Consider the following 27,500-nt stretch of genomic DNA (forward strand, 5'->3'; position numbering starts at 1 on the left):
GAAGGAAGCTGGACTTGATATAAACCTGAGAGGTGTTTTTTATTCCTTTAAACTGGGAAGGAATTTAAGAAGAGTGTAGTCTGGAAAAAATTTACTTAATTTCAGAGAAAAATTACTTGGGACTAGAAACTAAAAATCTGATAAGTAGGAGAGAAGATGAGTCTGCGAAAGACTGGCGGAACTGAGCGGAGAAAGCCGGACTAGTTAAAAATGTGAACGATCGCCTGCTTAAAGAGGTTTTTTTTCTTCTTTCATTTAATTTCTCTTTTTTGTGTGGATGGTGGGTGGTGGGTGGGTGATAATTGGAAGGGAATTTAACAGGACGGATAAACTAGAAAATCTATTTACTTTCAAATATAAATTACGTGGGTTAGAAGTAAAAAAAAACTGATAATTAGAAGCAAAAACATATTTGTCGATTTGAGGAAAAAGTATAAATCGTATTGAAAGAAAGGGCAAAGTTAACTGAAGAAAGCTAGGAGTGAATTTAATGGGATAGACATACAGAAGAGAGTACGAACGAAATCTTAAGAAAAAATACATTCAAATAAAGATTGAGGTAGAAAATGAAAAAGAAAATAATTAGGAGAGAAAAATTCTGCCTTGAACTGATCTGTGGAAGGCCAAGTTTTCTGACATAACAAACAGATGATCAAATACGTTCCAATTGTGTGTTTTTCAATCATAGTGTCCCTAGAATTGTATTATTCATAGTATTTCTCCATGTTTCGTGTTATTGATGTTAACACCCGACTATTGTTAAACCTGCACAAGGAATTTTCACATCAACATTGATGAAAACTGCTTTTACTAACGAATAAGTAAAAAAAAAAAAGCAATAAAAAAACCCCCAGAAAGGATGGTTGGCAGAGTCTAAACAGCCTTTAATTGTTACATTATATTCTTCGACAACATTTACTAGTCCCGGCCCCAATTCCAAAATCCTGTCATGAATGAAATCTGCGTATGTGAATCCAATACCACCAGGAGAGTTGGAAAAGAGCCTCTTTGAAATTATTCCTTCACTGATGACCAAGGATGACCCAGAGAAATTACATAACTCTAGGCAATAGGACATCAAGCAGAAAGAAGGTCACGAGTAGTTAGATTCTTAGAAGGCTTCAAAGTGACAACACAGTAGTTTGTTTTGCCCTTACAAGCGGGATATTAACTTTCACTTTGAAGGATAAACTTTTGCAATGCATGGGTAGGAAATAGTCACGAAATACCTGATCCAAAAAGATATACAGAGTTAAACCATCTTGATGCAATAACCGATGCAAGCTCTTTGAAATTGAAGACGTCACCTACATCATAAATAACTACTCAAAAATGTTGTAGTGAGGATATTATATAATGAAATCTGTAGAAAGCTCGAAGAGAAAAAATAGAAGCTAGAGAGATGTAGAAAGTACAATCACAAATAATTTGAATTGACGGATTGTTTCCGTCAAAAAATTTCTATAAAATGCAAGTATTATTGACACGACATTAGAAACCGGGACAGAGAAAAGGAACGATGCACCGTAGATAAAATTAGTTGCCCGGCAGATGCCAAAATAATGTTAAAAAGTTAGGGAAAACACCTACGCCAAACTGATGAGAAATCTACAGTTATTTCATCCGAACTATAGTTTAAAATTCTTTCAAAGATTATCGAAACAGTAACTAACTACCTCAGTTAATTACCTCAGAATCTGGGGTCTACAAAACCCAAAAGGTTATATATATATATATATATATATATATATATATATATATATATATATATATGTAAAGATAAGAATGTGTATGTGTGCTTGTCTGACTGTCTGTGTGAATTCCTAAAACTCGAGAACTACACAACCAATTTCATTCAAATTTTACACAGGCCTTACTTAGAGTCCATGCAGTGTCATGCACCCCCAATTTATAGATTGCAAATTTATTCTGTTCAGTTATCTATCCGCATATTGATCATTGGCAAACTCCAGAGGTGACCCTTTCATTTCCCCTTAGCCCTCACGTCACACAGTTGTTAATGTTTATTTGAGTTGGGTCACGCCCTTCCAATTGCTATAGATCCGTGATGCATCTTACGGCTGTGCCGGTCACCTGTATAGTGAGGAATCCTACATTGGAAAGTGGTAACAACTAGGGTAGGGTAGCTGATAGCTTATTGTGATCATTCGTCTTTTGGTTTCCTGTAGCTTTGTTCTCTTTAACAAACCCAGTGAACATTCATGTATTTCCGATTTAAAACAAAATTTGAACAATTGATAAAAGACATAAGTTAAAAAAGATTCCCAACAATTCAGCTTCTCTGGTTGACTTTCAAACCCCCCAATAGGGGCCTTAACTCCCACATTTTAGAGCTCCATGAGCTCCATTTTTCAGGAGCAAAAGCCTTTGAATAGGTTTTATAAGATTTAGATTTTGTAATTTGGGCATAAAGATGAGTAGTGTGGGATAAATGTGTCATGATTAGAATTTTTGTTTGGGTGTGTAAAGAGGGAAAGAACCCTCATTAAAATTCTTAATCTCCAATTTTGATGAAATTCGAATCATAGGTATTCCAGTTTATTATAGAAAATATAAAAGAAAAGTCTAATTTTTCAATTCCATGCGACACGGGCAACGCCTGGTATCTCTGCTAGTAACCTATAAAAGGTACTGTCAAAATATGCAAAGACTCATGAAGTTCTGTATGTAACAAGATCAACATATACAATACCATTCCATAACATGAGTACATTAATACGCTCAGGCATACATGTACATGCATGCATACATACACACCTATACATGTACGTATACATATGTATGTATGTATGTATGTATGTATGTATCTATCTATCTGTCAGTCAGTCTGTCTACCTGCCTGTCTGCCTGTCTATCTGTCTGCCTGCCCGCCTATCTATCTATCTATCTATCTATCTATCTATCTATCTATCTATCTATCTATCTATCTATCTATCTATCTATCTATCTATCTATCTATTCATACACCAACAAACATATCAAAGTCACCTATTTCTCCATAGCTTGAAAACATGACGTACAGCCTTAATAAGTTTTCGACCCTTATCAGGGTGTGAACAGAGGGCGTTATACAAGACTACCTTGTTTAAAGTTTAATTTTCATTGAAAGTTTCTTGTTTGTAGACTAGAAACCAACTCTTACTCCTTTGGTGAGAAATTCAAAAAATAATATCAGTGGTTTAGCATGCTTAAAAAAACCTATAACGGTATAAAATCTCAATTAGTAATTAAGGATACCAGCAAGTAGTACCAGCATGCTGACATAGCTGTCAAAACTGACCAAACCACAAGTTATCACTGAACACAAAGGTGAAATCAATATGTCAGCATGCTTGTACTGTTTGCTAGTACCCTTAATTATTAATAGATACATTTATTTATATCAGATGGCCAAGTGGATAAGAGGGTATTGAACTGTATGCCGAAAAGTCATCAGTTCAAATCCATTGGTAGTGTTTATGTTTCTATAGAGACTTAATTTGCAAAATTATAAAGTCAAGCAAGAATGTTACCTCATATGTGGATGAGGTAACATGTGTTCAATTCTAGGGGAACATATTTCTCTCATACACTGTACGACATAAAAAACCGCAACTAAGGTAGAAGCCATCAAGGGAAACTGTAAGCTAAGAGATACTCTTTTACTCTTTACTCTTTTACTTGTTTCAGTCATGTGACTGTGACCATGCTGGAGCACCGCCTTTAGTCGAGCAAATCGACCCCAGGACTTATTCTTTGTAAGCCTAGTACTTATTCTATCGGTTTCTTTTGCCGAACCGCTAAGTTACGGAGACACAAACACACCAGCATCGGTTATCAAGCGATGTTGGGGTGGACAAACACAGACACACAAACATATACACACACATAGATATAAACAACGGGCTTCTTTAAGTTTCCGTCTACTACATTCACTCACAAGGCTTTGGTCGGCCCGAGGCTATAGTAGAAGACACTTGCCCAAGGTGCCACGCAGTGGGACTGAATCCGGAACCATGTGGTTGGTAAGCAAGCTACTTACCACGCAGCCACTCCTACGCCTGTGTATTATTCATGTTGATTAAGGCGGCGAGCTGGCAGAATCGTTAGCACTCCGGGCAAAATGCTTAGAGATATTTCGCCCATATCTACGTTCTGAGTTCAAATTCTACCGAGGTCGACTTTGCCTCTCATCCTTTCGGGGTCGATGAAATAAGCACCAGTTACGCACTGGGATCGACTTAATCGATTTATCTCCTCCCTTCTAAATTTCAGGCCTTGTGCCTATAGTAGAAAGGAACATTCATGTAGATTGAGGGTAGTCATATTCTAAAAAGTACATGAAATGAAACACTAACAATAAAATTGAACTCGAAATACATCCATCCAGCAATTTTAACTCTAATGTGGAAGTAATGAAAGTTATGTAAATATATCTGTATCAGAAACCACACATTGGTTTCTTTCCTAATTCCATTTTTAGACATTTCCGTTCACTCAGATCGTCTATGATCTTGAGAAAGTCACAGATGTTCCAAATCAGAGTTCGGCCTACGATATTGCTTCATGCCTACACGGAGAAACTGACAGGAAAATTATCTTTCAATATTCTTTTTGAGATGTAGGATAGCAAACAACGTATGTATGTATGTATGTATGTATGTATGTATGTATGTATGTATGTATGTATACAAATACATATAATTAAGAACTAATAGTTGTACAATACCTATACATTTTTTCAACGGTATTCATTTATATAATTTTTTATTTTGATACGCGAAGCTAGGCGCAGGCATGGCTGGGTGGTAAGAAGCTTGCTTCCCATCCAAATGGTCCCGAGTTCAGTTCAGCCGCATGGTCCAGTTCAATTCAGTCGCATGGTCCCAGTTCAGTTCCTTGGGCAAGTGTCTTCTATAGCCTCTGGCCAACCAAAGCCTTGTGAGTGGATTTGGTAGACGGAAACTGAAAGAAGCCTATCGTATATATGTTTATATATATATATACATATATATATATATATATATTATATATATATATATATATATATATATATATATATATATGTGTGTGTGTGTGTGTGTGTGTGAGTCTTTGTATCTGTGCTTGTCCCACCTCATCACCGCTTGAAAACCGGTGTTGGTGTGTTTATGTCCCTGTAACTTAGCAGTTCAGCCAAAGTGACTGATAGAATGAATACTAGGCTTTAAAAAATAAGTCCTGGTGTCAATTTGTTCGACTAAACCCCTTCAAGGCGGTGCTCCAGCATGGCCGCAATCAAATGACTGAAACAAGTAAAAGTATATATATATTCTTTTCTACTCTAGGCACAAGGCTTGAAATTTTTTGGGTGGGGGCCAGTCGATTAGATCAACCCCATTACGCAACTGGTACTTAATTTATCGATCCCGAAGGAATTAAAGGCAAAGTCAACCTTATCGTTATAATTATATGTATATACACACGTGTGTGCATGCGTGTGTGTGTTATTTTTATGTATGTATGTATGTATGTATGTATGTGTTATTTAAAAACAACAGTTTGATTGGGTTTGAAGGTTCGCCAGATGAGCACACGATACTTTAAGTTACATGGGGCTCAATTAAGCTGTTTTTAAATAATAATATAGCTCCTACCAAATGTTCTGAGCGCCTCCTTTCTGTTGACTACTCACTCGTATAAATGTATGCACACACACACACACACACACACACACACACACACACACACACACACCACAGATGTTCTGTTCTATACACAATTGTGTTCTAGTTATTATGTCTTTTTCCATGTTTTTCTATAAAATCCCTGCAATTTGTTTCACGTAATAAAGTTTCTAAATTCACCATCATCGTTTCTGAAGTCTTATCTTGTAAAGAAGAAGTTACGTTAAAGCATGTTGGTGCCTATTTCTTGTAGGCAGGGCTAATATTGGTGAAAGCGAGCGTTATTACAAAAATTTCAAATTTTTGACTTTTATATCTATTCGTCATCTGTAAGGTGTTTATTTTTGTTTAAAGCAATGAAGAAAAAAATTGATAAAAACATGACACTACGTGGATACAATGCATGCCTAAAAGAACTGTTGATCTTCATATATATATATATATATATATATATATATATATATATATATATGGGAAGAATTCACAAAGAAACAAAAGACGAAGACAGGTGGTGTAGACAACAAACAGATGTATTAGTATAACGGTCGGGAAGTGAAAAAGTCTTTAACATTTTGAGCTTACGCTCTTCCACAGAAAGGAACACAAAGAAACAAGGAGAGAAAATTATATATATATATATATATATATCTATATATATATATATACAGATATAAACATACTTATTGACACACGCGTATGCATATGTGTTTTTGTATTTCTGTATTTACAGATATTTTTCTGTACCTGTAGATATTGTTCGAGTGTGTTTGTGTATTGATGTAATTTCCCTTCTAACAGATACATCGTCTGGCTTGAAACGTCAAGTAACTAATTAAATGCGTCAAACGTGAGATAAATAAACGTTAATTTCTCACATTAGCATAAGGCCATGTATTTGTAGAGAAGTTTACAAAGTTATTCAGAGAAAACGACCATGACTTTTCTCGACTGCAACTATGATGTTGGTGATTGACGTGAGCCTAAAAACCGCCGATTTATGTCTGCAGGAAAAATGCGAGCAGAAAGACAATTTGGACAGAATAATTGAATGCAACATAACCCCCATAGAGATACCAAAAGACTAGGTACCACTGTAAAACTGGGTGACTCAATTTGACAGCAGTAGGTCAGTGCTACAAATTGCATTAGACCCAGACGAATGAAGGTCCAAGTTAACGGGAGGTAACTGATTGCTGCAAATCTTGTTCTCAACTTTTCTGCCATTCTACAACATATTTATTCCTCGCGCTATAGGCTTCGAATTGAAAACGTACATATATTCATGCGAGCGCAGAGTGAGTTTACACTTATGCACAGTATAGAGAAAATAGCACTATAATGGTTCCGTGTTTACACAGTCATTTATTCTGGCATATCACTCAGAAACGTATTTGCATGCAGTTTATTCATTCAACTTCACGATAGTATAATAATTTCGGGTTTTTCCGTTGGTGTCACAGATTTAAAAATTTCAAAATTAAACAAAAGTTTTCAAGTTTGGTTTACTGATATAAGTTTTCACGCTGAATCCGATTTTATTACTTATTTGTTCCATAGATTTGTTTAGATTTTGCTTAGGACTTTGCATGTTGCAGGGGTTTAAAGTTTGATAATTTTTATCCAATCAGAAAACAGGATTTCTGTCTACCACAGAACAAAAGCAAAAACATTACGACGACGAATTTTTATCAAACAAAATTAATGAAAAAAATTATGGTGACGTTCGTTGTTAGCAGCTTTGAAGTTTTAATAAGCTTTAATGAATAAAGTTATGCAAAACGATCGAACAGGAAGGTTATTTATAAAGGGAAAAATCCTCAATGAAAGTGTTTTCGAAAAATCACAAAATGACAGCAGAGGTGAATGTTAGGGTTAAGGTTGGAGTTAAGAGTCAGGGCTTAGGGTTAGGGTTTAAGGTTAAAATTTAAGGCTAGATTGAGAGCTAGAGTTTAGGGTTAGCGTTTAGTGTTAGTGTTTAGGGTTAGGGTTTGATGTGTCGTCAAAAAATTACGTAGGCTAAAAGAATGTATATGTGGTGGTGAGTCTCTCTTCACACAATTTCCTCTTGAAAGTAAGAAACCGCATTCACCTCGGTTTTCATTTTCTACATCGTATTCGGAACGCTAAACGAGTTGGTAGTGCTATACTTATATTTAGGTTGGAAAGGTTCAAAAAACATACAGTTAAAAATTATGAAAATGAGGTAATATCCGTTTCTCAAAACACAAAAGTGAAAATGAAGAAAACGAGGTAACATAAAAAAAATGCACAGGTAAAGAAAATACACGTGGTGGTGTTTTAAGCAGATTACAGCTTCGCTTGCTTATATGGAAACAGGCACCAATGTATCTGGCTTTCGACTGGTTAAAATTATCCCAAATTTGCAAACTTTAAAAGCTATTAACTTTTTATTTATTAATTTATGGCAAAAATGTATTTCATTTTACTAATTAGCATACAAAAATAAATCAGTACACCAAATTTGAAAACCGTTGGGATAAAATTAAAAGAAGAAAGAAAAATGTGACAGTAATAGAAAAGATCCATAATTTCTCTCAGGTGACAGAGTTTCGTTGTTTCTGTACTCAAATGACAAAACATTTAAACAGTCAGAAAAAGGCTTGAGGTTCTTCAATGTTTGACTCGCTGCAAACAGCAGCATCCCATGAATGACAAAACAAGACATTTTACAACCGGTACGGATTAAACTTAGTCCCATTCATTCACATGAAATAGTCTTTCGTCGACGAAAAATGATTTAGACAACTCTGAAGAAATGAAGGCGATTGGAAGAAAGAGGAAAACGGCTGTTCAGATTTGTAGATAAACATATCAGCTGTACACACACACACACACACACACACACAACACACACACACACACACACACACACACAAACACACACCAACGTTATGTATGTATGTATGTATGTAAACATATGCCACTATTTTCTTGGTGCCGAACGATGTCTACTGGGTGACCTCTTCAACAAGGTCACACTCCCGAATATTTTCGTAGAGTAAACACACGACTTGGGCCTCCTTGAATGGCATGATAACAGCATCTTTACCGTGTGATAATCACAACAAGGATAAAATACAGTTACCCCCCACTATTCCTCAATCGCTTTGAATTAGCAGCCAAATCACACAGTCATTCGCGCCAAGTTTTAGATTCAAGGATATCTTCCTTCTTTTCCTCCCATTCTGGGAAGCCTTCCTGGCTAATCATTAAAAAAGAAAAAGTAAAAACACAAACAAACAAAGACAAAAAACAAAACAAAACACACTTCTCTCCACAAATGTGTGGCCTTGTTCCTAAATTAAAGATCATTACTTAGAAGTACGGAGGCGGGGTACGGCAGTATTTAGGTGATGTCGTGTTGCTTTCTTTCTGAGTTCAATTCTTGCCAAAATCAACTTTAACTTTCAATCCTAAGATAAATACCAGTCAATAAAATAAAATATGTATTTAATAACTGAATGTTCCAGAACGGTGTTTACGGAACCCTTTAGTTGTTTTCAACCTAAAGATGAATGAAAGTTACCAGTTGGTTTGCAGTACCTCTTTTTTTAAAAATTAAAACAAGTGTGAGATTAGTTTTCAGTCATTTTGTATACGTCTATAGGATTTTGACAAAAGGTATTTTGCTTCATTTTTATTGTTAGAACATTTTTGGTCGATATGGCAATGTAAATGAAATATTGCCAGAAAATAACAAAAAGGAATGCCCTCAACACTTTTGAATGCCAATATTACAATGTTCTTTGAGGAATCTAGGTTATTCGTACGTTAACATGCTAGCTTGCTAGCTACTCACAAATTTCATAAAAATGTCTTGTTTCTCCAACAGCAAAAGAGAGAGAAAAAAAGGATGATACACGAAACAATTTGATGATACAGATGACACTCTCCCACTCACACTGTGGATTTTGTGGGATGAGAAGAGGTATGAATCACATTAAGGTTGAAAATAAACTGTTTTAACTAACAATGATTAACTATTGTTAAAAGAAAGCCTGACAAGAATTAACTTTCGTTATTTCTAGGAATGTAACACAAAGTCTTTCACCGCAACAGTTTTCAAAGATAAATGATTTCTAACAGAGACACAAGGCCGCACATAATTGGTGGTGGTGGTGGTGTGGGCGAAGGGGGAAGGGGAAAATTGGATTTACACTAGTATTTGACTGAATTTACTGCGTTTTGTCTCATCAATGAATAAATACAATATTTTTCATACAATTAGCAGAAATTCATAATCCGACATCTGAATTATCGTGCGACCTTTACTTGAAAGCTAAAAATGCAGGTATACTATAGCTATACTTGTAATATAAACAATTACGCAAATTCCGTCGAAGTTGACTTTGCTTTTCATCCTTTTACGAACCAACGAAAGAAGCTTTATGTGGTCTTTCGTTCTGCTAAAAATAGCAGCTAAATCTCAAATCATGCATCCTTATCTTAAAAAGAAGGAAACATTAAACAATCTCGTCCTTGATATCAAAATGGTAGGCCGCTCACGACTGGAACGATTTTGATCGCAGGTTTTTCTTGTTCAGAGTTGACTGCTAAACAACAACCTGAAATATGTATTCCTATAACGTCGAGTCTGATCATCGATCCATACACCCCAGAACCACCTCCATTTTAAGCATCACTTTAGATCTATGCAAAAATAAGGTCCAAGCAGTTAGCGGAGTAACTTCTTGAGCACTTGACTTAATTTTCATCCTTTTGTCACTGTAGACATTACGTTTCCACGGTAGACATTACGAGCTTTAATGTTTAGGAAATATGGCTGACTTTTTCGTTCGCATCAAGCCCTTTAAAAAAAAAAAAAATCAAATTTAATGTCCAGTGTATTCCTTTTGCAGTTCCTTTTCATATTGTTGTTTTCATTTCCGCTTGTTGGTTTCTTTCTAGACATCTTGAATTTATAAGTAAATCCAACAGTAGCAGCAATCAATAATTATCCACAACAAATATGTAGTAAAAAAGAACACCAAGAAAGAACTGTTTTGTGAGAGAAAAATGTTGCTCTTATTCTTAGAGATATTGCGAAGGTAAAGGAGTGGAGTGGGAGAAAGAACTGTGTGATTATAGGTAGTTGAAAGAGTAACCCGGCTCATAGGCACATCTTCCCTTGCGTCTCTGACTTGAGGCACAAAAACGTCACACTTTACTTCTGTCTACCTGTCAATATGTTTGTCTGTCTGTCTGGCTGTCTCTCCCTCCTCTCTCTCTCTCTCCTCTCTCTCTCTCTCTCTCTCTCACACACACACACATACATACACACCGCTGGGTTAACATACAAAATATGCAGTTATAGATATTGCAACCATGCTCATACTATTGTAACTGTTGCCAGTTGGTTATTCAAAAGTTGGCGGGTTGGTAGTGATGGTGGTGATTGTTGTATTGGCTTTGATGTTGATGATGGTGTGGGGTTTTGTTGGTGTTAATCGTATTGTTGTTGATGTTTCGTCTCAAATCATTCCTCACTGACCTAAATTCAAAGACTCTTCATTCAACTTTCAAAATACACTAGGGAACCACATTATCTCATGTGATTATCTCTTATTTAAGATGGAATTGCTTATCTTGTTCATACAGTTGTTGCTGTTGTTGGTTATTAAGGGGTTGGTAATATGGTTGCATTAGTTTTGATGTTGATGGTGGTTATGTTGGTGCTGATGGCAAATAGTGGTGGTGAAGATGCATATGTATGTATGCCATTATTCAGTTTTATTTCAAGGTTTCTTGTCAATAGAGAAAGAACTGGTTTCTAACCTAGATCCAAGGCTCCTTCACTGGAATTTCAACAATTTCAACAGGATATTTTTGTCTGTATGCATATATATGTGCAGATTTGTGTATTGTTTTATGTATGTATTCTCATGCATTATAGTTGCATGTCTAAACATGCTCATATATACTTAAATGATAAACTTCTGGAAGGTTTTACTGATGTATGTATGTATGTATGTATGTATGTATGTATGTATGTTTGTATGTATGTATGCATGTTTGTATGTATGTATGTATGTGCGTGCCTGTGAGCGCATATCTATATACATGGGTGAGTCGAACAACGAAAAAAAGACTTTCAACTCTTTTAGCAAGAGTTATATATATTATTTTTAAAGCAGTTTGATTCGGCTCCATACTACTTAAAGTTTCGTAGGCTTCTTACGGAAACCCAGCTCATCGGACTCTGTTAACCTGAATCCAGCTGAGCCCTGCGAGCTAGCCATCTGTAAGAAGCCTTCGAAGCTTTAAATCGAGCCATGAGGGCCGGTTTTCTGGTTTCAATGACGTATATATTCCAAACCTGGAGGAGACGCCGGTCCGTCGCAGAATTATTAATTTTTGACAGCTAAGTGAACTGGAGCAACGTGTAATGAAGTGTTTTGTTCAAGAATACAACGCGTCAAGAACACAACGTACCGGACAAACGGGACGCCGCTTGGCTGAGCGGTCTGAGTATTCGGATTGTCCTTGTACAGGGACCATCCGGACTCCCGTTTGCGCCGTGAACAAGGATTAATCTTCTCTCTTCGCTCCTTTGAGCCATATGGGCTCAACTCTCCTCCCCACTTCATCTAACCTCCTCTCCTCTTCCTCTCACATCTACTTCCCCCACCCACCTCTCCTCTCTTGCTCCGACTCCTACTTCTTCTCTTCACTCCTACTCTCCTTCTCTCTTCTCTTCACTCCTACCCAACTTCTCACTTATCTCTCTCCCTTCATCGTCACCTCTCCCTCGTAACCCTACCCCACACAATCCAACTCCACCTTCCCTATCCATCCAATCACACCCCACCCGATCCCTTACACCCACCCCCACATACCCAACTTCTACCACCACCCTCAGCCTACCCGCATACCCCACCTCTACCGCCACACTCAGCCTAACCCACACCCCACCCTTGCTTTCCCCACTCTCACCTCCCCACATCCCAACACCATCCACCACACTACACACCACTACACCATACACCACCATACCACACAACACCACATTACATCATATCACATCACCTCACACCATCACGTACACACTAGCACTCACCACTTCCCAGCCACACATCTACACACCTAAACATATACACACACATCAAGACTATTGAAAAGGTTGCAAGACGCAATGAAATTTTAGGAAAATAAAAATAAGAAATAAGTGGAAATTTTACCGGTGAGTGTGTTAAATTATAAGGCACAAAAAGAAAATGACTCTCCCCAGACAGAATATATACAGCCGAAATTGCGAGGATGATCCGGTTCTTGACTGAAGATTGAAGGCTTCGAATGTCCCATCCGTGTTTTTTGTATCGTCTTCTAGATGTTTTGCGTTCTTGTCCCAGTTTGTAATTTTTACACACACACACACACACACACACACACACACACACATACACACACATATATATATATATATATATATATATACATACTATAACGACAGATGACAAGCGAAAGCGCAGACACGAGGCTATGTAAAATATATAGTTAATCCAAACATGAACAAAGAGAAAACACAACAGCGCGAGGACGTGGAACAAGTATAGTGTTATTAGATGCTCAGGAAAGGAAAGAAAGAAGGAGGATTTAACGTTTCGAGCGGAGCTCTTCGTCAGAAACATAGAAAAAGGAAAGGTCCAAGGAAGGGAAGACAGAGAAAGAAAATCGCCACCGATACACACGCGGTCACATATTGAAATGACCACAAAGGGTGAAGAAAAAGTTCTTTCAAAGACAGGAGAATGCAAGAGAAGGAGGTATGTGTGTGAATGTGTGGATATGTGCGTGCGCGCAGGTCTGTGTGTGTATGTGTGTGTGTGTGGTTGTAGCTGTTTATCTATGTGTGTGGTTGGGCTTAGTATCGTTTAAGGTCATAGAAAGAATTTATAGTAAGAATTTTGGTAGGAGTGGCTGCCTGTTGTGTGTCTACCTACACATGTGCGTAGGAGAATGGTCAGTAGAAGGTACTGGTAATTTGAAGTATGTGTGTGTGCGTGTATGTAGATGTAGTGTGTGTGTGTGTGTGTGTGTTTTGTTTGCAATATATATATACATATATATACACGATGGGCTTCTTTCAGTTTCCGTCTACGAAATCCACTCACAATGCTTTGGTCGGCCCATGACTATAGTAGAAGACACTTGCTCAAGGTGCCACGCAGCAGAACTGAACCCAGAACCATGTGGTTAGGAAGCAAGCTACTTACCACACAGCCACACCTGTGGATATCTACACAGTATCAGCCGAGGAAAAGATATACAAGCACTTGTGTTCACCCCCACCCAGCACACTCATATGTATATATATATATATTATGTATGATAATTGCAATTTTCAGATTAACTACTTTTATCTTACCGAGAAGCAGCCTTTTCGCTAAGAAGAAAGAATACTTTACAAATGCTTAAAATTTATCCGAGTATTCGTAAGAGCGAAATTTCCGACCCTGTCCTGAAATAAGAGATCAAACTTTGCAAATTCCGTAAGTGCGAAATTTCGTAACCTGAGGTAGTCGTAACGCGGGTATGTTTGTATTCACTGTTTCTAACCACAAATTTTGCCTGTTGGGATCTATTCAATTTGACGGCCAGATTTTTTAATTATATATTTTTTTTAACTAACACTTTCAAACTTCGGATACTGGTAGAATGTATCATTGGCACTTATCAAACACGAATTTGGCCGTTGTCGCTCTAACTTCAGCCTATTATTAATGTGTGTGTGTGTGTGTGTGTATATATATATATATTATATATATATATAGATATAGATATAGATATAGATATATAGAATGAACCCGGAAGTTGTTGTTCGCAAACAGCAGCAATAATTTTCTTCAGCTGAATACAGGTCATTGATTGGTTAAAATTACCCAAATACGACAACTTTAACACGAAATAACTTCTAAAATACAAAATTTTGTCAAAAACGTTAAGAGTAAACCCTGTTCTATGTGACACATCCTACCACTATCCGAAGTTTCAAAGAGTTTAATTTAAAAAATAATAAAAAAATTTGGCCGTCAAATTGAATAGTTCGCTATGTTGTTTCCCTCTTACGCATACGAACCTTCTCTCTCTTACTCACTCTCTCTTTCTCTGTATGCATGTATGTATGTTAAGTGTGTGTATGTGTGTGTGTGTGTGTGTGTGTGTGTGTGTGTGTGTGTGTGTGCGTGTATGTACGTGCGTGCGAGTGCACGTCAAAAGATCAGCGTTTAAACCTGCTGTTTATAGCACGTATACGAAGGCACATACACGCACTTACTAAAGCATTCACGCACGCACATACAGTCACATTACATCCATAAAATTTGCTTCTTTTCCAAAACTTTTACTCGAGATCCTCGTTTCTTATCTGTTGGCTCTTTTCCTTATCTCCCCAACTCCACTACTTTAGTTTTTAATTTTCCATCCAAACAAAATTTCGTCTCTTCCTTCATTCAGACAGTTGATCATATTTTTCCACCATCACTCACTAAAGTACCAAACTGTCATAGCAACTACAACCGAGGCGACCAACCAGCCATCCAACCAGTCACTAAATTAACTGTACGTTCCACAACCACTTATTCAACATATCGAGTTACGACCCTCTCTCTCTCTTACATCTCAGCATACACCCCAAATTTTAAACTCCTACTTTCTAAGTCAGCTTCTGCCATCTCAGTAGGGAGGGCTACCTTAAGACAACAATTTCTTCTACAGTAGCATTTCCGTATAACAACATTTTAACTAATTATTTACCCGCGAACGGAGAGCTACCTCATAACGTTAATGAAATCTATTCATACCAGAAAAAAATAAATGAGAGAAACATTACAGCAATGTGATGTGATGTGATGATAATATAGCTTGATGGCGAAGAGATAGTTTTAATTCTGAGATACTGATAATTAAAATAAAAGTATTTGATGACTCAAAATAACAGTCATATTCTCTTCAAATCACGACCTGTAATCTGGAGTCGGAGATTTACAAAAAGATGGAGTGGTCACAGCTGAAAAGCCTTCAATTACACGTCAATTCAACCAGGGCTGACCTTGAGTTAAAGAAAAATAACATTTAAATAACACATAAATAATATGCATACACTGCTCAGAATCAGAAATATCTGTCTATCTATCAGACAGATTATGTATAAAACCAACGGTCAAAATGAAATTCTGGCAAGAATGTTTATATATCTGTAATAAAGGGATAGCATCATTCACCAACGTCACTCCACACTGAAGATGAGACCATGACGGTCTAGAGACTTTACTGACGGCTTGGCAACTGTTCCAATTAAGCTGTAGGAAAACTTATTTCTTTAGGTGGGCACTTGAACAATCAGGGACTTCTAAATATCACACTGGTATATAGAGTGTTTTTGCATATGTACACATACATACGTATGTATGTATGTATGTATGTATGTATGTATGTATGTATGTATGTATGTATGTATGTATGTATGTATATTATCTATCTATCTATCTATCTATATAAAATCTTGAAGAGTGTTTTTTTATTATTAAGTTTGTGCTGTCGACAGATCAAGTGTACATTACAACACGTATGTCTCACAATTAGACACCGTTTCAATTGGTTAATCCCACCGTACCATAAATGCTGTGATTAAAACAATCATACCATCCAGAATATGGCAAGCTCTATTCAACAAAGTATAAAGGTAACCATCCACTCTCCGTCTAAACACCCCAACAAAAGACTATCGATTTTAGATACTGAACAATGGATTGAAATTATAAGTGGCAAAAAACAACTACTCGACTCGAATTACATGAAACCTAAGGCCACAAAGCACTTAATCTTCGAGAGCTCTGCAATGTATACCAATGCAAAAAACAACTTGATAGCTAATCTATTAAGGATAATGAGAAATGTATCTCGAATGTGTCCATCTTGCGAACAAGGTTTTATCCATTGCATGCGATTTTCTGGATATAACTAAGAAGAGCTAATCAGAATGTGTAGAAAAACACTCCTCTACCAAAGTTTGAAACTATAATCAGCAGTATTTCAAAGTGTGCCGGAGCCAATTCGGGAACAAGATGGGAAGGAAAAAAAAAATGGAACTTGACTAGAAAAGCTCTAGGTATGACATCAACAAATTTCAAGAGATGACATTCATCAATGCTTCGTACAGAGATGAAAAATCTTACAAAGTTAAAAAAGCACTACACGAAACAAACTTTAAAAATCATAGTAGTATAAAAAAAAATCACTGCCAGACACATCAAATTACTAAAGAAAAAAACCTTCCACTAAAACAACTGTTGAATATGCACAACCTGCCCACAGATACATTGCAAAGAAGAAATGCAGTGTACTATATGCCCTTAGAAGGGCATCTCACAACCACAACATATATAGGTCATAGACCTGCAGTATAGGTGGTAGGATCAAAGAACTGCGTTTACAGGCATTAGTATGAGTCTTCCAATATATAACAATATCGGTTTCAACATATTCAGATAAACATTCAGGTAACATAAAAATGCTATGTATGTGTGTGTGTATTCATTTATTATTTTGATTTATAAACAATAAAACAACAAGAGTAAAGAAACAACTTTGTGCTTAATGAAAACAAACGAAGGCTGTACGTGTGACTATATATACTTTCCAAAAAATTTTGGCCTTTGGTCTTCGCCCTGCACCGGACACACATAAAAAATTTACAGAGGAAATCAGACATACACGCACACACATACATAGACATAGACATACACAGATATTTATGCTCCATCTTGGTTCAAATAGTGTATATATCTCTTTAAATACTCACACATACATACGGAGTTATGGAAGATTAGTAATCCTAAATGAGCTCATACTATTGAAAGTAAGGTGATAGATATATTGAAATGGCGGCCATCAACGTGTCTCCTCGTATCACTCATACAGAATATGAAATTAATATAAACGCTATGTCTCTGATCGTGTGCACATAAAGCGTTGGTTCTGGCGATAAATTTTCCAGTAGTTTGAACAAACGAGCTTGTTATTCACTATATGTCACGCTGATGTTGCCTAATAATTACATCAAAGTACAAATGAATATTTCCACTATGATTCCATGAGCAAGCAGCATCGTTAGTATATACTCTTACTCTTTTACTTGTTTCAGTCATTTGACTGTGGCCATGCTAGAGCACTGCATTTAGTCGAGCAAATCGACCCCAGGACTTATTCTTTTGCCGAACCACTAGATTACGGTGACGTAAACACACCACCATCGGTTGTCAAGCGATGTTGGGGGGACAAATACACACACACACACACACACACACACCACACACACACACACACACACATATATATATATATATATATATATATATATATGTATATACGACGGGCGTCTTTTAACTTTCCGTCTACCAAATCCACTCACAAGGCTTTGGTCGACCCGAGGCTATAGTAGAAGAGACTTGCCCAAGGTGCCACGCAGTGGGACTGAACCCGGAACCATGTGATTGGCTAACAAGCTACTTACCACACAGCCACTCCTACGCCTATATATATATATATAATACTAGCAGAATATATATGTATGTGTGTGTGTGTCTATGTGTGTGCATGTGCGTGTGCGCATACGTGTGTGCACGCGCGCGTACATATATACACACAACCAACAATACCTTCACTATATCATTGACACTAACTATGCCATCATTGCTATCATCAACACCAATTACACAACTGTTTCCGTTACAACAAGCAAACAAGGACACCATTAAAAACAGTGAGGAAGCCTCTAGGCGGTTCCTCAACAACTAGAAAAGCAGCTAAATCTTCATTAAATTACACCTAACGCCACCAAATGAGTTCGTTTTGAGTCATAGATATATTTTGTGTGAATTAAAGAAGGTATGAGCAAGGCTGGAGTGCTTTTGACCATGCATTTGTTCGATCAGTGCTGGCCGGGTGGCTAAACAGCTACAATAGAAATATCTTTCTGCTAATCACCCGGCCAATAGAAAATATGAACTGATGAAGAAGCAAGTACATATCTATCAATCTGATAGATATAGCAGCCATATCTCTACATCAAACATCACTATCCCTACCGTTCAATATTTAAGAGATGAGGAATTATGTACATTATTTACATTATTTACATTTGACGGATATTTGTCCTCATCTTGTTTGTTGTTAACACAACGTTTCGGCTGATATACCCTCCAGCCTTCTTCAGGTGTTTTGGGGGAAATTTCGAACCTGGGTTCTCATTCCTAAGGTATTCTTCGTTGTAGTTGTTCGAACTCGGAATCATGGGGTTAGTAGCCCACGCTTTTAACCACTACGCCATATGCCCGTGGGCATATGACTGAAGAAGGCTGGAGGGTATATTAGCCGAAACGTTGTGTTAACAACAAACAAGATGAGGACAAATATCCGTCGAATGTAAATAATGCAAATAATGTATCACTATCCCTATTTAGAATTTATATAATAGTGCAAGAGAAAACAAGTACGAAAAAAGAAAGACGGAAGAGTCATAGCTGTAACAGCAAGGCTGATCGAGGGTCAAATAATAACAACAGCAACAACAACAATATCAACAACATTAGGAGCAAAGCAACATAAAATATCAAGTGTTTCAGATGAGAAACCTCCAGATATTGTGTTGGTGATGTGTGAGTGTTCGGTCAATGTCACATCGATATCATTGATTAATTCCACTGATCTACATTGACCAAATCATTTAGATAGCTTTGACTATATACGATGTGCAGTATGCGATGATGGAGAGTCATATAACTAAATCTTGTTAATATATATCGTGAAACCTTCAAACATGCTGTTCACCTTTTTATTATCCCAAAGGAATAAGAACATCCAAATAACCAGCTTTCTGAAGACGTGAAGCCAAGACGTGCTATGACTATGTAAACCTTAATTCTATGCTTTATTAATACCTTTGTTATTATATATTCCACGATCAAAAGCGTTTCAGCCATAACCATCATGTATGTAGGAGTATGCAGGACTGCATTATCCAATGTATTAATTCTGCATCTAAGACGGGCTGGTGTGGTTTGACAAAGATTTTGCTGCTATTTCTAGCAGGTAGAGCGACCACCATGTCGAAGTTTCTTCTATCGTAAATCTTGATTGATTATATGTTTAACAAAATCCTATCCGTTTGAAATGATGTGCATGCCAGAGAAGGGGCTAAATGGCAATTCTTAAAGTAAATAAATAAACATTTCCTGATTAGTGAACTTTTCAGAATTGCCAGTTCTCGGAATGTTTTTGGCTCAAAGTAAACAAAAATCGAAAGCTTCTCGGCTTATCATAAAGTTTATATACAAAGCGGTCGTTCAAAATACATAAATCAAGGCTTTTCAGGATCAGTTTCTGTGATGTATGTGTATGCGTGGGTTGTATGTATGTATGTATGTATGTATGTATGTATGTATGTATGTATGTATGTATGTATGTATGTATGTATGTATGTATGTATGTATGTATGTATGTATGTATGTATGTATGTATGTGTATATATATATATATTCCTGTAGTCATGCATGCATACATGTATGTGTGCATATGTGTGTGTATGCATGCACACATACATGTGCATATATGTGAACATATATTCAGGTTACATTACTCTCTCTTTTACTCTTTTACTTGTTTCAGTCATTTGACTGTGGCCATGCTGGAGCATCGCCTCTTAGTCGAGCAAATCGACCCCAGGACTTATTCTTTGTTAGCCGAATACTTATTCTATCAGCCTCTTTTGCCGAACCGCTAAGTTACGGGGACATAAACACACCAGCATCGGTTGTCAAGCGATGTTGGGGAGACAAACACAGACACACAAACACAAACACACACACACACACATACATATAAGTGTATAGATATGTGCGGCGGGCTTCTTTCAATTTCCGTCTACCAAATCCACTCAGAAAGATTTGGTCGGCCCGAGGCTATAGTAGAAGACACTTGCCCAAGGTGCCACGCAGTGGGACTGAATCCGGAACCATGTGGTTCGTAAGCAAGCTACTTACCACACAGCCACTCCTACGCCTATTCTTAAAGTTTCGAAATTTTACAGACTTAACTATTTTGGTCTGGAATCGTGTATTAAAAATGAAGTAAGCAATTTAGTTTTGCTTCTCTAATAAACGAATGGTAAAAGCACAAACATTCTCACATGTATAATATATGAGCCTATGAATCCTGCTGTGTTTTCTGAATTTCCCTTCGGTTTTATTTACCCCAAAGAAGAACTCTATCCGAAACGTTGGATCATCCACTCCCCACGGCAACTTCACTGTAGCCTTCCTCATTACAATTTCCCCAAAATACAAGTCTTGTTACCACCAGTCTCATTGGATTCTGATTTATCTGATATACGTATATACATGTGTACACACACACACATACACCACCACCATCATCATCATCATCATCTATATATATATATATATATTTATTTATACGAGTGGGTGGACAAACGAAAGAAGGGCACTCAGCCAATTTATTGGGAGTTACATGCAATCAAATTCAAAATGGCTGACGACTAGCATCACGCTTGGAACTCAAGAGTACCAACGAATTTGAATCAAACTGTTTTGATCTCTCTCTCTCTCTCTCTCTCTCTCTCTCTCTCTCTATATATATATATATATATAATATATATATATATATATATATATATATATATATGTATGTATGTATGTATGTATGTATGTATGTATGTATGTATGTATGTATGTATGTATGTAGCTTTTATCCATTATCTTTCACTTGTTTCAGTCATTTGACTGTAGCCATGCTGGAGCCCCATCTTGAAGGGACTTTGTCGAACAAATCGACTCCAGGACTTTTTTAAAAAAACCTAGTACTTATTCTATTGATCTATTTTCCCGAACCGCTAAGTTAAGGGGAACGTAAATACACCAGCACCGGTTGTCAGGCGGTGGTGGGGGACAAAAAGAGACACACGGACACACATAGACACACGCACACAGATATATATATATACGTATATATGCATATACGACGGGCTTGTTTCAGTTTTCGTCTACCAGATCTACTCACGAGGCTATGGTCGGCCAGAGGCTATAGTAGAAGACACTTGCCCAAGGTGCCACGCAGTGGGACTGAACCTGAAACGATGTGATTGAGAAGTAAGCTTCTTACCCCAGTCACGCCTGACATACATACATATATACATACATACATACATACATACATATTGATTTTGCAAACGTTTGGTTTGCCAAAGTTTATTATTGTTGTCATTTCCGGCATGTGTCAAACAATTTCTATCTGTCATAACTGTCCCATGATCTATTTGCAAATTAAAAAAATATTAAGATGGAAGAATCTATTCCTGCTATAAATGTTTCTTCTATTCTTACATTTTACAACACCGATGTTTCCTGTGTTTCTACGTGAACCATACATCTCAGAGTTCTCTCTCTTTCTCTTTCTCTCTCTGTATGTGTGTGTGTGTGTGTGTGTGTGTGTGTGGTGTGTGTGTGTGTGTGTGTGTGTGTGTGTGCTGATTAATGAACTTTAAGAGACGTTACCACTTCTCTGAAAGTTATTGGTGCAAAGTATACACAAGTCGAAAACAGCTCTGCTTATCATAAAGCTTATAAACAAAGTAGTCTTTCATATATACCAAGGTTTAAGAATGTTTGTTTGTGTGTATGTTTATGTGTATGTGTTGACGTGTGTGGATGTGTGTGTGAATGTAAGTGGAAGAGTGTGTGTGTGTGTGTGAATGATTGTGCATATCAATTTATATATGGCATATTGCACCTAAGACCGTCCCGTATTTTTGGCAGTATTTACGATATCATTCAATAATGTGCCCTTCCATTTTTAAAGATAGTTGGAGGTTATTTGAAGATTATGCTATTATTTCTTGCAGGTGGAACGATTGCATAAAAGCTCCAATGTTTGCTCGTTCCGTACCTATATTTGATTGTTACGTGTACTGATGTACCTAGATGTACCTAGCATCAAATATTATCAAATATAGATTTCAGTAGCATCCAACTATAAAGCATCTTCCTAGTGTCTTCCAATTATGCAACTTTCCAAAGTTTTTCGATGGTTTCAAAATTGATTGTGTAAGTTTCGCTCTTAACTTTATATCTATTTATTAGATCATTAGACCTACTAGAATAAGTTTCGTCGTTTGCTACCCAGGGTTTTATGCCAAACAGTCTCTAGTGATTCGGGGTTGTATTAGTTCATATTTATTTTTCTTTAAACTGGGAGCTTGCGCTAAGGTTGAGAAATGTAATTTATTAAGGGATGAGTGTGTGATGTGAGAGACTGTGATTGTCTTCTTGTGTTGGTAACATTATTATGCTACTGCCAGCCACTCTTCATTCAGAAGATGATTAGGCAAAGAAGATCTATCGATGCTAATATACTTAGGAACTTTATTGCTTTAACCCACACTCAAAGTGTTATTAGTTGTTTCTACTATAGGAGGCGCAATGGCCCAGTGGTTAGGGCAGCGGACTCGCGGTCGTAGATCGCGGTTTCGATTCCCAAACCGGGCGTTGTGAGTGTTTATTGAGCGAAAACTCTTAAAGTTCCACGAGGCTCCGGCAGGGGATGGTAACGAATCCTGTTGTACTCTTTCACCACAACTTTCTCTCACCCTTTCTTCCTATTTCTGTTGTACCTGTATTTCAAAGGGCCAGCCTTGTCACACTCTGTGTCACGTTGAATCTCCCCGAGAACTACGTTAATAACCCTTTGTATTATAGGCAAAGGATCTAAAACTTTGGAGGACGGAGATAATTGATTACATCGACTCCAGTGCTCAATTGATGTTTATTTCATCGACCCCGAAAGAAGAAAGGCAATGTCAACTTCGGGGGAATTTGATTTCAGAACGTAAAGACGAACGAAATAACGCTAAGAAAATCTTCCGGCTCGCCATCTTTATAATCCTTTCTGTAATAGGCACAGGGCAGGAATTTTAGGATAAGGGTACAGTCGATTACATCGATTCCAGTACTTGACTGGTACTTAATTGATCGAACACAAAAGGATGAAAAGCAAAGTCGACCTCGGCGAATTTTGACCTCAGAATGTAAAGACGGACGATATACTGCTAAGCATTTTGTCCTGCCTGCCACTTTCACCGTCTTAATAATAATGATATAATTTCTTACAAAGACAGATGGCTAATATCTTGTTGGAGGGTACTTTCGATGAGATTGACCCCAGTACTTGACTGATACTTATTTTATCGAAGCTGGATGGTGAACGAAAAAGTTTCAGAGGAATTCGAAATCAGAACGGAATGGAAGATAGCTGAATACCTCAAACATATGTTGACCAATTCAAAAGGCCATAATATTCTGTTTTTGCTCGTCACGACATGTATTTGAATGTTACGCATAACGATGGAACGAAATTATAAACAAAATCGAAATACTAAATATAGTGACACAATGTTATAAAGATCTATGAATTTATGCCTCAGAAAACAAAAAAAAAATGTGGAATTCTACGGGAACCGCTTGTAATAGTGGTGTCCTATATTAGCAACAAAAGTACTAGATGCTGGGGAAAATAGAAAGGTGATGTAGGAGAAAAAAACAACAAAATCAACAAGCAAACAAGTAGCGGGGATTGACACAGACTGACAGGCTGAGATTATAAAACAATTAAGATATGAATAGATAATACACTACTACTGCTGCTGCTACTACTACTACTACTACTACTACTACTACTACTACTACTACTAGAAAGAGAGAGAGAGGGAGAGGGAAGGAGGGAGAAAGAGGTAGAAAGAGAGAGAGAGAAAGAGAGAGAGAGAGAAAAAGAGAGAGAGAAAGAGAGAGAGAGAGAAAAAGAGAGAGAGAAGAGGATTGAGTATATATATATACAAGAGCTTTACTAGAACTTCAGATATCGGTATGTATGTATGTATGTGTGTATGTATGAATATACACTTGCATGTGTGTGTGTGTGTGTGTGTGTGTGTGTGTGTGTGTTGTGTGTGTGTGCGTGTGTGTGCGTGTGTGCGTGTGTGTGTGTGCGCGTGTGTAAAGGAACAAATTTAGCCAATCTGAATATCGCAACGTGCCAAATAATCCTGTGCACCCACATATTATGTAGATTATTGCCAAAATACCAGTCTGCTTTCGATGTTACTTTTAGTTGTTTTTTTTTTTTTTTTCAAATATTTTTCATGCGTAGCAATAACGAAGATCTACATGATAATGCTGATGATGATAACGACGACCATGATGATGATGATGATGACAATGATGAAGTTTGTTGTTATTGCCGCTATTATATTATCAATGTTATTTTTTCCTATTCTCTTACTATTTAAGTGTGTGTATGTGTGTGTGTGTGTGTGTGTGTGTGTGTGTGTGTGTGTGTGTGTGTAGGTGTGTGTTGTGTGTGTGTCTGTGTGTTTCAGGTAGCTGATTCTTAGAATGTTGAAAACATGAGAAGCAATACATAAATAGATTTAATGGAGTTCCATCATGTTTCGCGAATAATAAAAGTGGTTGTTGTTGGTGGTGATGATGCTTGAAGAGTTGTTGATGATGATGACGATGATGATGATAATGATAATGATGATGATGATGAACGTGACGATAATGGTGATGTGGTGGTTGGGTTATGGAACTATTGTGTTATATGAGTTCTATCTATCTATCTATCTATCTATCTATCTATCTATCTATCTATCTGTCTGTCTGTCTGTTTGTCTGTCTGTCTGTCTGTCTGTCTGTCTATCTGTCTGTCTGTCTGTCTATCTATCTATCTATCTATCTATCTATCTATCTATCTATCTATCTGTCTGTGTGTCTGTCTGTCTGCCTGTCTATCCAAAAATCACTTTTCACCCCCATTCTCTCTTTCTCTTTGTATATATATGTGTACACACACACTCACATGCACACGCACACACAGGTGTGTGTAGTATACACAGAATAACTAGAACTTGAAACATGAGTATATATATTTCTTGTTCAATATATATATAAAAAAATGAATCTATTTGAAATTAAGACGATGGTTATAATGGTTTCAAATTTTGGCACAAAACCAGTAGTTTCAGAGAAGTGGGTAAGACTCTTATCCACTTGCCTGAAACTACTGGTTACATCTGCAATGACAGGGGATACCAAAATGACTCCCCAGGATTCAACTGGGTGTTTATTTTATCGATCCCGAAAGGATCAAAGACAAATCGATCTCGGTAGCATTTGAGCTCAGACCGTAAAGACGGACAAAATGCCGCTAAACATTTTGTCTAGCGTGCTAACGATGGGACAGCTTGCCGCCTTCAAGACGATTGCTATATTGTTTTTGATAATGAGAAATTTACGGAATATTTTGGAAGATGTGAACCCGTTTCAAACTGCAACTCCAAGAACGTTAATATTTGTGACGTAACAATGGGTTTTAGTAAAAGATTCTACGCCGATGGTTACAAACGGAAAAGCCTTAAGAATAAAGGTCATAAAAATATATATTCACACAAATAGTTCACAACAATAAACATTTGGGAAAACTGCAAAGAATGTATAAAATTATAAAGTAATGAGCAAACAACAACTTAGATGAATACATACAGCGTCGATTAATATATATTTAAAAAAATGAGGTTTTGGTGAATTTATGTAACCGCATAGCTTTGATATATTTGACAGGTTTCGGCCAGTATAGGCCCAGGCCATGTCTAACTTAATAGCACAACCTGGTGATGTCTTTTAGCCATATATGCGGCACCATGGCGCACTCTAGCAAAAAGTTATTAATATTGGAGACATACCCCGGTGAAGGAGGATGGTCCGGGATTTTTCGAAGAAATTATCCAGTGAACTTTTGAATTTTATGGGATCCGTTTCCGTTTTGACGTATTTTCGTATGGTATTAAAGAGAGCTGGACCGGTTGAGGTAAAGTAGTTGTGGCGTAATGCTATGTGTCCTGAGTTCTATTTTCGTACTGGGCGGATAGCATGGGGACCAAGTCTTGGGTGGATTTTAAAACTGATGCCAACATCATTTGTGCAATATTAATGGAATATTTTCCAACCTATATCTTATAAACTGAATAAAATATATATTTCATTTTATAAACTACTTTTTGAGTATATGTGTGTGTTGGGGGTGGGGTGGAAGAATCGGTTGTAGCTGACAAAAGCAGTTTCACGTTTTCCACTTTTAAATAACTACTAAATCTTTTTTTCATCATGTCTACCTCTGATTCCAGAATGGGGTCTCAGAATCTCGATAGTAACACACATGCGCGCCCGTGCGCACACTCACTCATATACATACATATACATTAATGCATACGTATATATTAAGTTACATACATATACACACCCTCACATATCTTTTATCTTTTGTTTCAGTCAGTAGACTGCGGCTATGCTGGGGCACTGCCTCCAAGAGATTTTATTCGAAAGAATCGACCCCAGTACTTTTTAAAGCCTGGTACTTATTCTGTCAGTTTCTTTTGTCGAACTGTTAGAATACGGGGAACGTAAACAAACCAGCATCGGTTGTCAAGCGGTGGTGGGGGCAAACACTGATACAAATACACTCCTCACACATAGTGATAGATAGATAGATAGCTAGACGACAGCCTTCTTTCAGTTTCCGTCAACCAAATTTATTCACAAGTGTTTCGTCGGTCAGAGGCTATAGTAGAAACTTGCCCAAGGTGCCACGCAGTAGAACAGAACCTGGAATCATGTGGTTGGGAAAGCTACCGTAGGTGTGTATGTGCGTGTGAGTGTGCATGAAGAAGTTGTTCAGTAGATATTCTTT

The 27,500-nt window shown here is 37.2% G+C and overlaps 1 protein-coding gene across 7 annotated transcripts in view; it reads right to left on the minus strand.

Moving 5' to 3' along the window:
* Window positions 1-27,500, minus strand: part of LOC115209407 (extensin-2) — a 271,538-nt gene that overhangs the window by 221,410 nt on the left and 22,628 nt on the right. The window lies entirely within an intron of this gene.

Source organism: Octopus sinensis, linkage group LG3 (genome assembly GCF_006345805.1).
Source record: "Octopus sinensis linkage group LG3, ASM634580v1, whole genome shotgun sequence".
Lineage (NCBI taxonomy): Eukaryota > Metazoa > Mollusca > Cephalopoda > Octopoda > Octopodidae > Octopus > Octopus sinensis.